General features: G+C 46.7%; 1 protein-coding gene across 1 annotated transcript in view; it reads right to left on the bottom strand.

Moving 5' to 3' along the window:
- TRAP1 (TNF receptor associated protein 1) overlaps positions 1-15526 on the bottom strand; it is a 64731-nt gene that overhangs the window by 26706 nt on the left and 22499 nt on the right. The gene's annotated exons all lie outside the window — the stretch shown is intronic.

Raw genomic sequence — 15526 nt, forward strand, 5'->3', positions numbered from 1 at the left:
ATAGACCCTGATGTACCAGGCACGTGCATTTCCGCACCAGACAGGACACAGAGCATCCCAGTAAATTCCCAAAATCAGACACCACTATCATCGGGGACCTTTAGCTGATAAAATGAAAGTGGATTTTGATTCCCCTTCCTCAGGCCAGGACATGGGAATCAGGGAAATGCACAGTTCTAGGGTGCAGAAATGACTACCCAGTGGCTACAAACCAGATGTTAGCAGAATGCAGGGTAGACACAAAAACGCACTAAGAAACCAACTGACCTCTATACCCTCATACCAGAATATTCTCTTCACAGCAGTGCCTACTGGCCCCGACCAAGAGGTCCTCACTGTGGTAGGTGCTATACAGACACTTAGTGAAAAACAGTCCCTGTCCCTAAAGAGATCAGACAGACCGAGTGGGAGAAAGGAAGGCGAATCCCCAAGATCCCGCAGGGAGTCTGTGACAGGTCAGTGAATTGAACCCAGATCTCCCAAGCCTCAGCCAGTTCAGTACCTTGACCATAAGACCCTCCATTCTCATTGTGGGTGCTACCGTGAACCAACTCTTCTTTATTCTCCTTGTCACCTTCACTAGCCCAATGCTACCCTCTGCAAAACTCCACTGCCGAGTATGCTGGTAGTACTCTGGCATCCAGGCTGGAGAACTGGGCATGAATGTGTGTGAAAGCACTCTCATCCTGGCTTCTCCCACAGAGGCTGCCATTTGTGTTGGGTGGGCCAGGAATTGGCTATTACACTGACCGTTACCTGCCACGTAGCCCAGGCTTTGAACACTGGCCTCTGGTAGCATGAAGTTTGTTGGTCTATTGTTAGTTATTTTAATCCATTTCAGTCTGAATTTACACTCCCATTTATCACAATAAATAACTCACTCCTTACTGTCCTTGCATATCCATCTCTCAGATCCTTGGACATTAGCAGTAAGAATGGGCTCTGGTTTGCTTTGATTCAGTTTTAATTTTCCCAGCTGCTCCTCTGGACAATTCTGTGGCAGCATGGCAAAAATCACAACTCAGAAATGGCCAACCCATAACATAGGGGTCCAATCCACTGCAAATACACCAGTTCTTTCTTCCTCCTTTGCAAGAGCTTCCCTGAACCTTTCCCACGTTGGGCTTCCCTTTTAAGTTGCTGCTTTTGAACTCGGTTCCCTTCATACCTTCCACAGAAATGAAGCGCAAGCTAATCACATCAGAACGGTGAGAAAATGGGCTTGCAGTCACTTTTCAAACCCAAAGTTCCCACAGCACAGCATCACCAGCTGCATTACAAAGGGTCAAGTGAAGTCACTCCAACAGATGTCTCTGAGTCTCTCTGATTATGCACGATGGCACATGAACTGTAACCAGAGTTAGTGCCACAGTAAAATGAGGTTTTCGTCCAAAGGAGGGGTTTGAGTCATCTACTATCACCGAGCACAAATCACTACATGCCTTGCAAAACCAGAAGCAGAATAGGGTCCGATTTCACATGCTCTGAGCACATCTTGTCTAGAGTTGAGGTGCAAGCCCCCAAATGTCAGCAGAATGCATCTGAGTGGAACTGAACAGCATGAGCAGGGATCTCACTGAAATCCAGCCCCTTTGATGTCTGCTACTTACCCCCCCAGCTATCTATTTCCTCACCACGTGGGCTTCTTCTTAACTAGTAAAACAAAATGTCATAATTAATGCCGACAATGCACAATTATTTTTTTTAGATCAGTGTTTATTTCCAATGGACGATCAAAATATCATCAAGTGCATGCAAGATATTGGCTCAAGTATATGTCTTGGTTACTGGTGTGGTGCTTCCTCTGTGCCCCTTTTGACACAGAAAAGTGACACCTTTCATCTGATTAAAGATGGCAGCCCAATCAGTCACCTTAAGGATGTGAAGTGAAAGGATGGCAGGTAGGGTCTCAATAGCAGGGTTTGTTCAGCCAGAAAAAACAAACAGTCAATGGCAAAACCTCAGGAATCTGACAAGAACGTCCCTGCCCCCAGGCCAGAAAGAAAAGTTTTCAGCATCTGGTTCAGGTTTTGTTCATTCCAGACCCCCGAATAGAGCGCTGAGCTCCTCTGATCCACTCCTATTTATAGCATAGCACATCATTCCCAAATTCCTGTACCTTAAAAAAAAATCCCTGCTCTTTGAATGTAATTGGCCATTATCAAACCTCTGCCAAACGTACTGCAAAATGCTTAAGAAAAAATTCTGGAGACTGGTTTGAATGGAATGAAACAACTGCAGTGAAGACAGCTTACAGTTCAAACTGACTGCTCCAAAACAGCTCTGAACCCAGCTGCTCCAGGGAAATGGGAACGGTACTTGTACATGGCTGGCCAAGAATCCCAGCAAAATGATGTGCCATATTGCAGGAAAATACCTGGACTGTCCGAGATAAATGTAATCAGCTTACAAACTTCTCTCTTTAGTGCACAGGCTCTCTGACAGCTGCAGCACTTCTGTCACCAGATGGCACTGCTCCCAGCCAGCAGCAAGCTCTCTAATCCAGTGGTTTCCAAACTTTTTTGATCGTGCACCCCTATCAATAAAAATTTTGGAGCACGCACCCCCAATATATGTATATTTATTTATGTATAAATTATATACATGTACTACTATGGTAATATATTATGTACATTATAAAACATACACCAAAAATAGAAATTAAAAAAGGATGAGATAAAGATGAACTAAACAATATTTTAAAAAAATATATTTTATTTTATTTTATTTATTAACAGTACAAAAAACCTTTTTGCTCTCACAAAAATATTATTATATTATAACGCAGGCTCCACTAAAACCAAAGATGGGAACTACTGGAGTTTCCATTCTCATCACCCAGCAGCTTACAATAAAGTCTGCATTTTTCAACGAATCAGCAGTGTGCATTTCTAGGAGAGTCTTAGCCAGAGGCGACTGCATGGCCACAGAAGTAAGAACATTTTAAAAATACTTTTAACCCTGTTGCATTCAACATTATTAGAGAGAGAGCAGTCACTCCATTGTTCAAATTGGGTTTATAAGGGACACTTAGCTGCAATTTCAGACCCCACTCTGAAATCCACAAGAAAAGTGATACCATCCTCAAAATTGGTAGGTTACGTTGGGTGCTAAGGTAAAATTTTTCTATACAATGGGAAGTGAATTGGACACTATTAATTGAGAGATGTGTTCTCCAGAGTTCAAGACAGCTAATGCTTTTCTGCAACTTTGTAGCAAAGATGACAAACCACAATGCAGGAAAGAAAGAGAAGTAGTTCATAGTATTCTCCTAACTCAGATCTAAAGCATAGCACCAACATTTCATTGATTGAAGGTTAATTACAGAAGTTATTAACATACAGCTCACCAGGGGTTGATTCATATCCTAAGTGGAGCTCCTGTGACATTGCCCAAGGCTCACAGATGGGCTGTTTGGCTAAGAATCTTATGGGTGTACATTAGTGTGGCTCCCCTCCTGCAGACACCAGTTCCACATTAGGACTATGTAAAAAGCTAAGGAAATTCCCCCATAAAAATATTTACAGTGACATCAAAGTTGCAGGCACATCACAGAGGTTTCAGTCTACATTATCTTTCAAGCATGTTAGGGCTTATCTATATGGGTACACTCAAGAAAATTAATCCAAATTAACAAAAGATGCGAATTTAAAGTGCATTTGTTAAATCTCATTGAACCCCCTGTGTGGACATTCTTAGGGCTAGTCTACACTACCCGCCCGGATTGGCGGGTAGAAATCGATCTCTCGGGGATTGATTTATCGCGTCTCATCTAGACGGATAAATCGATCCCCGAATCAACGCACTTACTCCCACCTCGTCAGGAGGAGTAAGCGCTGTCAGCGGGGGAGCCACGGCCGTCGATTTGCCGCCGTCCTCACAGCGGGGTAAGTCGAATACGATATGCCAAATTTAGCTACGCTATTTGCATAGCTGAATTTGCGTATCTTAAATTGGCACCCCCCCTCTTAGTGTAGACCTAGCCTTAACATGGATTTAATTCGATTTAACTTAGAAATCAATTAGTTTAGATTCACTTCTACTTTAATTCTAAATAAGAGTTTCAACAAAGAGATTTAATGCAGTTTAACTAATCCACTTCAAAAATTAATTCAGATTAACTCTGATGAGTGTCCCCAGGTAGACAATCCCTTAGATGCACAAGAATTTCAGAATTATGGTTCACTTCTCCAACTAAACATCCACATTACTTTAACTCTTCTCCTGAAGAGATGCCACTCTGTCACCTTCCTTTTTGAAGAGCATAGGAAAACTACTCCATGGATCACTGGTTTTATAATCCTTTTTCATACAGAGATGCCTCTGATACAACGTGAGCTGAACTGTCACCACACTGACTCTTGTTCTAAGGGCTTTTCTACCCATGGGGTAATGTGCTACATGGGGGGGGGGGGTGATTTCTAAAGTGTGCTAAGTTGTTGTATATTAATTGGTCCGTGTAGATCCTGCTGGTGCACACTAATGGTTCCTTAGTGTTCTTTAACATAGAAGTGCGCTCGGGAACCTTTAATATGGACCAACATGGTCTATATTAGGGGTTCTCAACCTTTTTCTTGCTGAGGCCCCCCTCAACATGCTATAAAATTGCCAGGGCCCAGTGGGAGCAGGAGGGGCTGAGGGGGCCCTTGAGCAAAGGCATGGTTTGACTTCTATTTGGGGTGGGCAAGAGCTGACGGGGCTCAAGCCAGCTCTGCACAGTGGGGTCCAGGGACGGACTCAGTTCAAAAAGTTTGAAAACCACTCAGGGTGCAGGGAGGAGACAGCTAAGGGCTGTATGAAGTGAGAGGAGTAGCCCAGGGTGCGGGCAGGGGAGTAGCTAGGGGCTGTGTATGGGTGGTGGTGGGGGCTCCCAGTGCAGCTCCCAACTTCGGGGCAGGGGGCGCAAGGGCTCCCAGCTTCAGCCCCCCACTGTTCCTGGCTTGAAGTGGGGGGGAGGGGATTGCCACCTTCAGCACCACACTGCTCCCGACTTGGGGGCTTGATGGGGTGCTGGCATCGGATCCGCACCACTCCTGGCTGGGGCGGCGGGGGGATGGAGGGGGTTGCCGCTTTTAGCCCAACGCCGCTTCCAACTGGGGCAGGGGACCACCAGCTTCAGCCCCACGCTGCTTCCAGCTGGGGGTGGGGGAGCGCTGGCTTTAGCCCTGCACTGCCCTGGCTGGGCGGGGGGACTCCCAGCTTCAGGGCTGCCAACTTAAGCCCCGCGCCACTCCCAGCTTTGGGGTGGGGGGGCTGCCGCCTTTAGCCCTGCGCTGCTCCCGGCTTCAGCACTGGGGCTCAGGGCTAGCCACGGGGCTCCATGGCCCCCCGAATGGGCTTATGGACCTCCAGCAGGCCACAGACCCCCGGTTGACAACCACTGATCTATATGGACCAGTTATTACACAACACGTTAGCACACTTTATAACAGGGTTCTCAACTGGGGATCGTGACCCCTCGGGAGGTCGCAAGGTTATTACATGGCGGGTCATGGGCCATCAGCCTCCACCCGCAAATCCTGCTTTGCCTCCAGAATTTATAAGGGTGTTAAATATAAAAAAATGTGTTTTTAATTGGGTGGGGGTGTCACACTCAGAGGCTTGCTGTGTGAAAGGGATCACCAGTACAAAAGTTTGAGAACTACTGCTTTAGAACATAAGAACAGCCATACTGGGTCAGACCAAAGGTCCATCTAGCCCAGTAGCCTGTCTGCCGACAGTGGCTAATGCCAGAAGCTTCAGAGGGAAGGAACAGAATAGGTAATCATCAAATGATCCTTCCCATGTGGCCCATTCTCAGCTTCTAGCAAACACCTCCAGAAATCACCTCCAGAGAGCACATGACCCCACCACGTAGACAAACCCTAACATTGTGATCTAGGCATAGGAAATTTGCCTACATTGTATGTCTCGTAAGTGAGATAACTGGCTGGCATGTGGAATCTTGGGGTTAGCACCAAGCACTAAGTACCTTCTCCATGACTCAGGACCCTGAACCCCTTAATGATGAGAAGTCAATGAATGCCTTCAGCTTGCTCTGTGCTAATAGCCAATTTGCTAATAGCTTGCTAATTGTAAAATTCTTGTGTGTGTACTATGCTTGACTGTAAAGCAACCCAACCACTACAGAATTACAACAATCCAGTTTTTGTGGCCACCGCCAAAATGAAGCTATTTGTTATGGATCAATGAGGTACAGCAGCAAGAGGGCTCACTTTCTCAGTTCTCTCAGTGGGGTCAGATTTAAGCTAGTTTGGGTGCTTTGCTTAAGGAGGGTAACTGAAATCCACAGGAACACAGGCATTACCAGGCTAGATCAGACTTGTGGTCCATCTAGTCCTGTACCCCGCCTCCAGCAGTGACCTGTGTCTGATGCTTCAGAGGACAGTGCATGAGATGCTGCAGTGGGAAGATGTGAGGTGATTTCCCCCCAGGAAGGTCTCATACTGATTGGCTTAAACCCCGTAGCCTGATGTTTTCTCTCCTTCCCAATACTCTTTTTGGCATCATTAACCATAACAATTCTGAATCTTACTAAGTTCTTGGCCTCAACAACTTCTTGTGTGAGTGAGTTCTACAGTCTATCTACATGTTGTGTGAAAAAGTATTTCTTTTTATCAGTCTTGAATCTCCCATCTTTTAAATTTCATTGAATGTCCCCTTGTTCTTCTATTACGAGACAGACCCCAGAAGCTCCCAAACCACCTTCTGCATACCACGCGTTATTATTTTATATATTTTTATACTCTTTGGGTTTCAAACTTGTTTGTGAGAAGCTGTAATGCTTTTGAATGGTAACACACCCTCCAGCCATTGTTGCACACCTGTAGCCTGGACTTCACCTGGAAGATTTCTGCATGTGTTTATTAACTGTTAAGAGCTAACAAGGTGCTCAGTCCTGTCCAAAATACTAGCCTCAGGTCCATCCTGTCCCTGCAACAAAGAACTCACAATCCACTGGATAGGAAGGACGCACTAGGAGATCCAAAAAAGGAATTGCTTTAGTTAACTGTTTTTATTCTCCCTCTCCACAATTTTTCCATTTGGTGGCCTCACAGAAGTGGGTCTTTAGGACGGACTTGACTGAGGAGAGGGAGAGAGCCTAGCACAATGGGATGGGGGATTGGGGTTTCTAGAAGTCGAGTAGAGTGAGACAATTATACTCCCATGTCTTACATTCAACACCCCAGAATGATATTAGCCTTTTCCACAACTGCATCACATTCTTAACTCATATTTAACCTGTGAACCCCCAGGATCCTTTGCAGCAGTACTACCACCTAGTCAGTTATTCTCCATTTTGTAGTTATGCATTTGATTTGTCCTTCCTAAGTGAAGTACACCTCTACCCTGATATAACGCTGTCCTTGGGAGCAAAAAAAAACTTACCGCATTATAGGTGAAACCATGTTATATCGAACTTGCTTTGATCCGCCGGAGCATGCAGCACCGCCCCCCCCCCCCCAGAGCACTGCTTTACCGTGTTATATCCAAATTCATGTTATAGCGAGGTAGAGGTGTATTTCACACTTAATTTTATTGAATTTCATCTTGTTGAGTTCAGACCGAAGCTCTAAGTTGTCACAGTCATTTTAAATTCTAATCCTGTCCTCCAATGTGCCTGCAACAACTTCCAGCTTGGTGTCATCTGCAAAGTTTATAAGCATAATCTCCACTTCATTATCCAAGTCACTATTGAAAATATTGAACAGTACAGGACCCAGGACTGACCCCGTGGGACTCCAGGACAGATTATGCCCTCCCAGTTTGACAGCGAATTATTGCTAACTATTCTTTGGGTATGTCCCGTAACCAGTTGTGCATCCACCTTATGGCAATTTCATAGACCACATTTCTCTAGTTTGCTTATGAGAATGTCATGTGGGATTGTCTCAAAAGTTCTATTAAAATCAAGATATATATCATAGCTACTGCCGCCCCCCCCCCCCCCATCCACTAGGCCAGTAACCCTCTCAAGGAAGGAAATTAGGTTGGTTTGGAAAGATTTGTTCTTGACAAATCCATGCTGGCTCAGTTTTATAACCCTAGTAACCTTCAGGTGCTTACAAATTGATTGTTTAGTAATTTATTCCAGTGTTTTTTCAGGTATTGACTTTAGGATGAGTGTTCTATAATTCCCTGGGTCCTCTTTGTTCTCTTTTTGAAAATAGTACTATGTTTGCCTTTCGCCAATCCTCTGGGACCTCTCTTGTCTTCCATGGGTTCTCCAGGATAATCACTAATGGTCCTGAGATTACTCCAGCTCATTCCTTAAGTACCCTAGGATGAATTTCATCAAGTCCTGCTGACTTGAGTACATCTTAATATTTCTTTATCCTGTTCTTTCCCTATTTTGGCTTGTGGTCCTTCCCCCTTGTTTCAGAGGCGTGGCCGTGTTAGTCTGAATCTGTAAAAAGCAACAGAGGGTCCCGTGGCACCTTTAAGACTAACAGAAGTAGTGGAGCATAAACTTTCGTGGATGAATGCCCACTTCATCAGACATGATGAAGTGGGCATTCACCCACGAAAGCTTATGCTCCACTACTTCTGTTAGTCTTAAAGGTGCCACGGGACCCTCTGTTGCTTCCCCCTTGTTGTTAATATTAATTGTGTTGAATATCTGGTTATAACCTTTATCTGGACATAACCTTTTGACTGAAGCAAAATAGGATTAAATTCCTCAGCCTTCTCTTGATGTCATCAGTTATTAGCGCTCCTGCCCCGCTAAGCAGAGGACCTACACTTTCCTTCGTCCTTCTCTTGCTCCTAATGTATTTAAAGAACCTCTTCTTATTGCCTTTTATGTACCTTTCCAGGTGTAACTCATTTTGTCCCCAGATGCTTGTGTTATTCTTTTGTACTCATCCTTAGCAATCCATCCATGTTTCCACTTTTTGTAAGATTCCTTTTTTACTTGCAGGTTGTTAAAGATCTCCTGATGGAGCTATATTGGCCTCTTACTATTCTCCCTCTCTTTCCTTCGCATTAGGATAGTTTGCAGTTCTGCCTTTAATATGGTCTATTTGGGAAACTGCCAGCTCTCCTGAGCTGCTTTTTCCTTAGATTTTCTTCCCATGTGACCTTACCTATCAGTTCTCCGAGTTTGTTAAAGGCTGCTTTTTTGAAGTTCATTGTCCTTATTCTGCTGTTCTCACTCCTTCCTTTCTTTAGCGAATCATGAAATCTGTCATTTCATGATCATTTTCACTCATTGCACAACTTTAAATGAGCATGTTCTCTAATTGATCAGTTACAACATTAACCGGGACAACGTTAAGTGGGGAGTTACTGTATTACTTTTCCAACAGATGCTTGGGTAGTTCAAGTCCCCCATTACTACCAGGTTTTGTGTTTTGTATATTTCAGCTATTTGTTCCGGAAACGCCTCATCCACCTTCTCTTCCTGGTTTGGGGGTCAATAGTAGAACCCTACTAGTTTGCTTCTCACCTCCTTATGGACCTCAGAACCTTGATGTATTATGCAACCCTCCTCCCTTTTTATCCTTTCTGAACAAGCTATACCCCTCTGTACCAATATTCCAGTCATGAGACGTCTCATCAAGTCTCTGTGACACTAATTAAGTCATAGTTTAGCTGATGTACTAATACATCCAGTTCTTACAGCTCATTCCCCATACTCTTTGGATTTGTATATAGACATCTAAGATGTTGAGCTGATTCCCCCATTGATTTCCCTTGTTGCTCCTATGACCTTTTGTCATTTTCCATGTCTCCCGTAACAACTTCTACCCCTCTGTTAACATTGCATTTTTTTATGCTTTCCTATGTGGTTTTGCCACCTGCCCCCTGTGAAAGTAATTTAAAGCCTTCCTCACTAGGTTGGCAAGTTGGTGCGAGACATAGGCACCAACTTTCTACGGCGCTGGTGGTTGCCCACGCCCCACCCGCCACTTTCCCTGGCCCTGGCCCTGCCCCAACTCCACCCTTTCCCTGCCCGTGGCCCTGCCCCCATTCCAACCCCATCCCCAAAATCCCCACTCTAACTCTGCCCCCTCCCTGCCCCTATTGGATCCCTTCCCCAAATCCCTGTCCCGGCCCCGCCTCTTCCCCCAGCGCACCGCGTTCCCCCTCCTCCCTGCCCCACGAATTTGCTGTTTTGCAGCGCAAGCGCTGGGAGGGAAGGGGGAGAAGCAGGATGCGGCGGCACGCTCGCAGAGGAGGGGGAGGCGGGGCGGGGCCACGGGGAGCTACCAGTGGGTGCTGAGCACCCACCAATTTTTTTCCGTGGATGTTCCAGCCCGGGAGCACCCATGGAGTTGGCGCCTATGGTGCGAGACGATTCTCTTCCCCTTCTTGGTGAAGTGGACACCATCTGTTCCCAGTAGACTTGCTCCCAGAACAGCATTCCATGGTCGAGAAAGCTGAAGCCTTCCTGTCAACACTATCTATACAGCCATGCATTCATCTGCAGGATGCGCATGTACCTGCCTGGGACCTTACACTCAACTAGGAGGATTCACAAGAATACAACCTGCGTCCCCAACTCCTTCACCCTTGCTCCCAGCCTCCTGCCATCTGTGGGGTTCTGCCTTTCCAGAGCAGTCACTAATGGATGGCAAGAGAACAGGAGCAGCAAACAGGGATCTGGGAGCTCTCCAGGTGGAGGAGTGACCCATGGAGTGACACTGTTGTCTGTCTTGTTGTGTGCTTGCTTACCTTGTGCCTGCTTTATTGAAGTTTATAGTGTGGTCTGGTTGGGGGAGGCTGTGTTCTGAGCCTACCGGCCTGCTAGGCAAGTAGGCTCCACTTTGCCATCCTTAGACCCCTAATCCCTTTAGGATCTCTTGACAAGAGGGCGGGGCTAATTCAGGGAGAACAGGGGTTTAAAAAGCCAGCTCGTAAGCAACCAGAAGAGCGAGTGAACAGGAGCAGCAAACAGGGGAGTTTCACAAGGGAGTTTAGAGAGGAAGCCTAATACAGGAGAGCCGGATACACCTAATATTCCCTAAACTTAGGGCAATAACCCATCCCCTCAAACAAAAACCAAAAAATACCCTGCAAGAGTAAAAATAATGCAGGCAAAAGTGCAACGGCAGAGTGCAGGCTACCAGTTTATTGCACTGAATGCAGCATGTATTACCTGCCTTGCGGGCAGGTGGAATGTGTGCATTCAGTGCACGAAGCTCACGGCCTTCAGGACCGAGTACAGGCTCTTGCAACCAGAGTGGATGATCTGAACGAGATTTTGTGGGACTCAAACAGAATGGTCTCATCCCCAGTCTGACAGCCTCTGTGCTGTTGAGAGTGAAAGTCTCAGGGAAAAAAAAACCATAAAACTGGAGCAGAGGGAAATGATCCCATAGCTGGGACCCTCCATCCAGAGGATGTCATGGTATTCTTTCACACTGCGAATACACTCCTGGGAAGGGTACCCCTGTTATTAGGAAGAGACAGGTAAATAGTAATGGGGGATTCAAATATTAGAAACATAGATAGTTGGGTTTGTGATGACTGGGAAAACTGCATGGTGAATTGCCTGCCAAGTGAAAAGGTTATGGACCTGTTGAGACAGACTTATGTGCACTGCTTGGGAGGAGCTGGTGGTCATGGTACATGTAGGTACCAATGACATATGGAAAGGTAGGAGAGAGGTGCAGGAGATCAAATTTAGGCTTCTAGATAAGAGATTAAAGTCCAGCATCTCTATGGTGGTGTTCTCTGAAATGCTTCCACTTCCACATGCAGGGCCGGTTAGACAGGCAGAACTGCAGAGTCTCAATTCATGGATGAGATGATGGTGCTCAGAGGACGGATTTAGGTTTATTAGGAACTGGGGAACCTTTTGGGAAAGGAGGAGCCTATACAGGAAGGATGGATTTCACCTAAACCAAAACAAAACCAGATTGCTGGCATGTAAAATTAAAAAGGTCTTAGAGGAGTTTTTTAACTAAAGGCTGGGGGAAAGCCAACAGGTGCGGAGGAGCACACGTATTCAGACAAACATATCCCTTAGGGGAGGATCTATTAATGGGGATTCTCTATATCCTAGTAAAGAGGAGAGGATAGAAGTTGATAAAGTACAGGCAGGGGCTGAAGAGAAACAGTTAAACAAAAAAGAATGTCATTTAATTACATCACATGAAGGCACTAAATATTAACAACATTTGTAAGTGCTTGTATAAAACTGGAAGAAGTCTAAATACTAGATGGCTGAACTTGAGTGCCTGGTATTAAATGAGGATATTTATATAACAGACATCACAAAAATTTGGTGGAATGATGATAATCAATGGGACATGGTAGTACCAGATACCAAATATATAAGAATGGCCAAGTAGGTCATGGTGGTGGGAGAATGGCACTATATGTGAAAGGAAGCATACAGTCAAATACAATTAAAATATTAAACAAATCAAACTGTACCATAGAATCTCTATGGACATAAGTTCCATGCTCAAATAATAAAGAGTATAGCAGTAAGAATATACTACCAACCACCTCACTGGGATGTTAACAGTGATTGTGAAAAACTCAGGTTGATTAGAGAGGCCACAAAATCAGAAAAAAAACAACGGTTACTCACCTTTTTTGTAATTGTTGTTCTTTGTGATGTGTTGCTCATATCTATTCCAATTAGGTGTGCGCGTGCGCCGTGTGCACGGATGTCGGTAACTTTTCCCTAGCAGCTACCCGTCGGGCCGGCTGTGGAGCCCCCTGGAGTGGTGCCAATATGGTGCTCAATATATGCCGGCCCGAGCCCCCTTCAGTTCCTTCTTGCCAGCTACTCCAACAGAGGGAAAGGTGGGGGGGAATGGAATGGATATGAGCAACACATTTCGAAGAACAACAGTTACAAAAAAGGTGAGTAACCATTTTTTCTTCTTCGAGTGCTTGCTCATATTAATTCCAGCTAGGTGACTCCCAAGCCTTACCTCGGAGGTCGGGTTGGAGTCAAGGTATTGCAGACTGAAGAACTGCCCTGCCGAAGGCCGCATCATCACGTGATTGGTGAACGATGGCGTAGTGCGACATGAAGATGTGCACCAAAGCCCATGTGTCAGCCCTGCAGATTTCCTGGAGGGGTACATGTGCCAGGAAGCCCTCGTGGAGTGAGCCGTGACAACAGGCGGAGGGACCTTTACTAAGTCATAACAAGCGCGATTACACGCCGTGATCCAGGAGGATATCCGCTGGGAAGAGACCGGCAAACCTTTAATCCGTTCCGCTAGAGTGACCAACAACTGGGTTGTTTTGCGGAACGGCTTCGTTCGGTCAATGTAGAAAGTGAACGCCCTTCTAACGTTCAGTGAATGTAGCTGCTGCTTGTGGAGGGTGGCATGTGGCTTTGGATAAAAAAACCACCGTCAGCACCGCTACGCAGTGGCCCTGCAAGCAGGACAGGAACGCTTGGCACGCGAGGCAAATCGCCCAGAGCTCTTTGATGCTGATATGCAGAGCCAGTTCCTCTACTTGCCACAGGCCCTGAGTTATCAGGCTCCTGAGATGCGCTCTCCAGCCGAGTGCAGACACTTCCATTACTAGGGTCAGAGTGGGCTAGGGAGGGTGGAACGGGACCCTGGTTTCACCATGTGGGGGTCCAGCCACCAATGTAAAGAACCGAGGGTATGTCCCGGAACAGTCAGCACCATGGCCAGACTGTCGCGGCCTGGATGGTACACTGATGCAAGCCATGCCTGCAGGGGCCTGAGCCGTAACCTGGCATGCTGCACCACGTAAGTGCAGGACGCCATGTGGCCCAGCAGCTTGAGGTAGTGCCTCACCGTGGTGGTGGGAAAGCTGCAAAGGCCGGTGATTATGTGTGCGAGGGCTAAACGTCAGGCCTGTGGGAGGAACACTCTCGCTTGGTTTGCATCCAGAACCACCCCAATAATCTCTATTGTTTGGGTTAGGGTGAGGACAGACTGGTTGACATTCAGAAGAATGCCCAACTGGTCGAACGTGTCTCTGACCATTCGTACCTGTGATTCTAGCTGCTGGCGAGACCGGCCTCATATGAGTCAGTCGTCTAGGTACGGGTAGACATGCACATGATGGCGATGAAGAAAAGCTGCCACAACTGTCATGCATTTGGTGAAGACACGGGGAACTGTGCACAGGCCGAACGGGAGAGACGTGAACTGATAGTGTGTCTTGTTCACCACGAAACGGTGAAAACATCTGTGAGACGCGGTGATTGAAACTTGAAAATAAGCATCCTTCATATCGAGGGCAGCGTACCAGTCTCCCAGATCCAGGGAGGGGATGATTGTGCTCAAGGAGACCATGCGGAACTTCGAGTTGACGATGTACTTGTTGAGTTCCCTGAGGTCCAGAATGAGCCGTAGGCCCCCTTTCGCCTTGGGGACGAGGAAGTAGCGTGAGTAGAAGGAAGGAAGCAGAAGTGGATAGACTAGCCTGCCTCTACTGTGCGGCGGACCCACTGGTCAGATGTAATAAGGGACCATGCACGGTAGAAGAGGGATAGACGATTCAGAAAGGGAGGATAGCTGGCCGGGATGTGGACTGGTAATCTGTCCTCGTGCGCATCTTCAAAATGGGCATTTAGGGCCCAGAGGGAGCTTGGACTGTCCCTGTCCCTGCCCAGGAGGAGGACGCGATGGCATAGGCCTAATGTATCTGCTCCTCCTGTGGGAGAAGTCCTGCCTGGGTCTAGCGGGGAAAGACGGCTGCTGGGTGGGCTGGGGCTTAAACGGCTTTCTTTGTGTTGCCGGGGTATGCATGCCGAGAGACTTAATGGTTGTTTCGTGACTCTTTCAGGTTATGCAACCTAGAGTTGGTTTGTTCAGTGAAGAGGCCCTGACCATCGAATGGGAGGTCCTGGATCGTTTGCTGAACTTCCGCTGGGAGACCCAAGGACTGAAGCCAGGCGTTATGCCACATGGCGATGGCAGGTGCCAGTGTACACGCTGCTGCGTCCATGGCATCCAGGGAACCTTGAAGAGAAGTCCGGGCCACTAGTCTGCCCTCTTCAGCAATGGCTCCCAGCTCCTGCCGAGAATCAGATGGGAGGAGCTCCTTGAACTTCTAAATAGCAGACCATAAATTATAGCTGAATCTGCTAAGGATCGTGAGCTGATTAGCGATCCGGAGGGAAAGGCCATCCGTATAATAAACCTTTCTCCCAAAGAGATCCAGAGGTTTCACATCTCTTGATTTAGGGTCAGGCCCTTGCTGACCCAGTCTTTCTTTTTCATTTACTGCCTCCACCACCAGAGAGCATGGGGGGGATGGGTAAAGAGATATTCGTACCCCTTAGTAGGGACAAAGTACAGGGGAGTCGCATCTTACGCGGGGATTAGGTTCTGAAGTCAGTGCGTAAGGCAAAAAGCACGTATAGTCATATGCTCATTGAGTGGAACGGAGGGCAGAACCGCCTGCACTACAGTATTTAAATTGTTATTTTTCTCTTTTTTTTCATTTTGCCGAGCGCGTATAGTTAAAATCACGTAAGTTAAATACGCCTATGATGCGACTCCACTGTACTTTTTTTCTGCCCCTTTGGCCATGGGGGAAACGGAGGCCAGAGTTTGCCAGATTGTCTTGG

The sequence above is a fragment of the Chrysemys picta genome, chromosome 10, assembly GCF_011386835.1.
Source record: "Chrysemys picta bellii isolate R12L10 chromosome 10, ASM1138683v2, whole genome shotgun sequence".
Taxonomy (NCBI): Eukaryota; Metazoa; Chordata; order Testudines; family Emydidae; genus Chrysemys; species Chrysemys picta.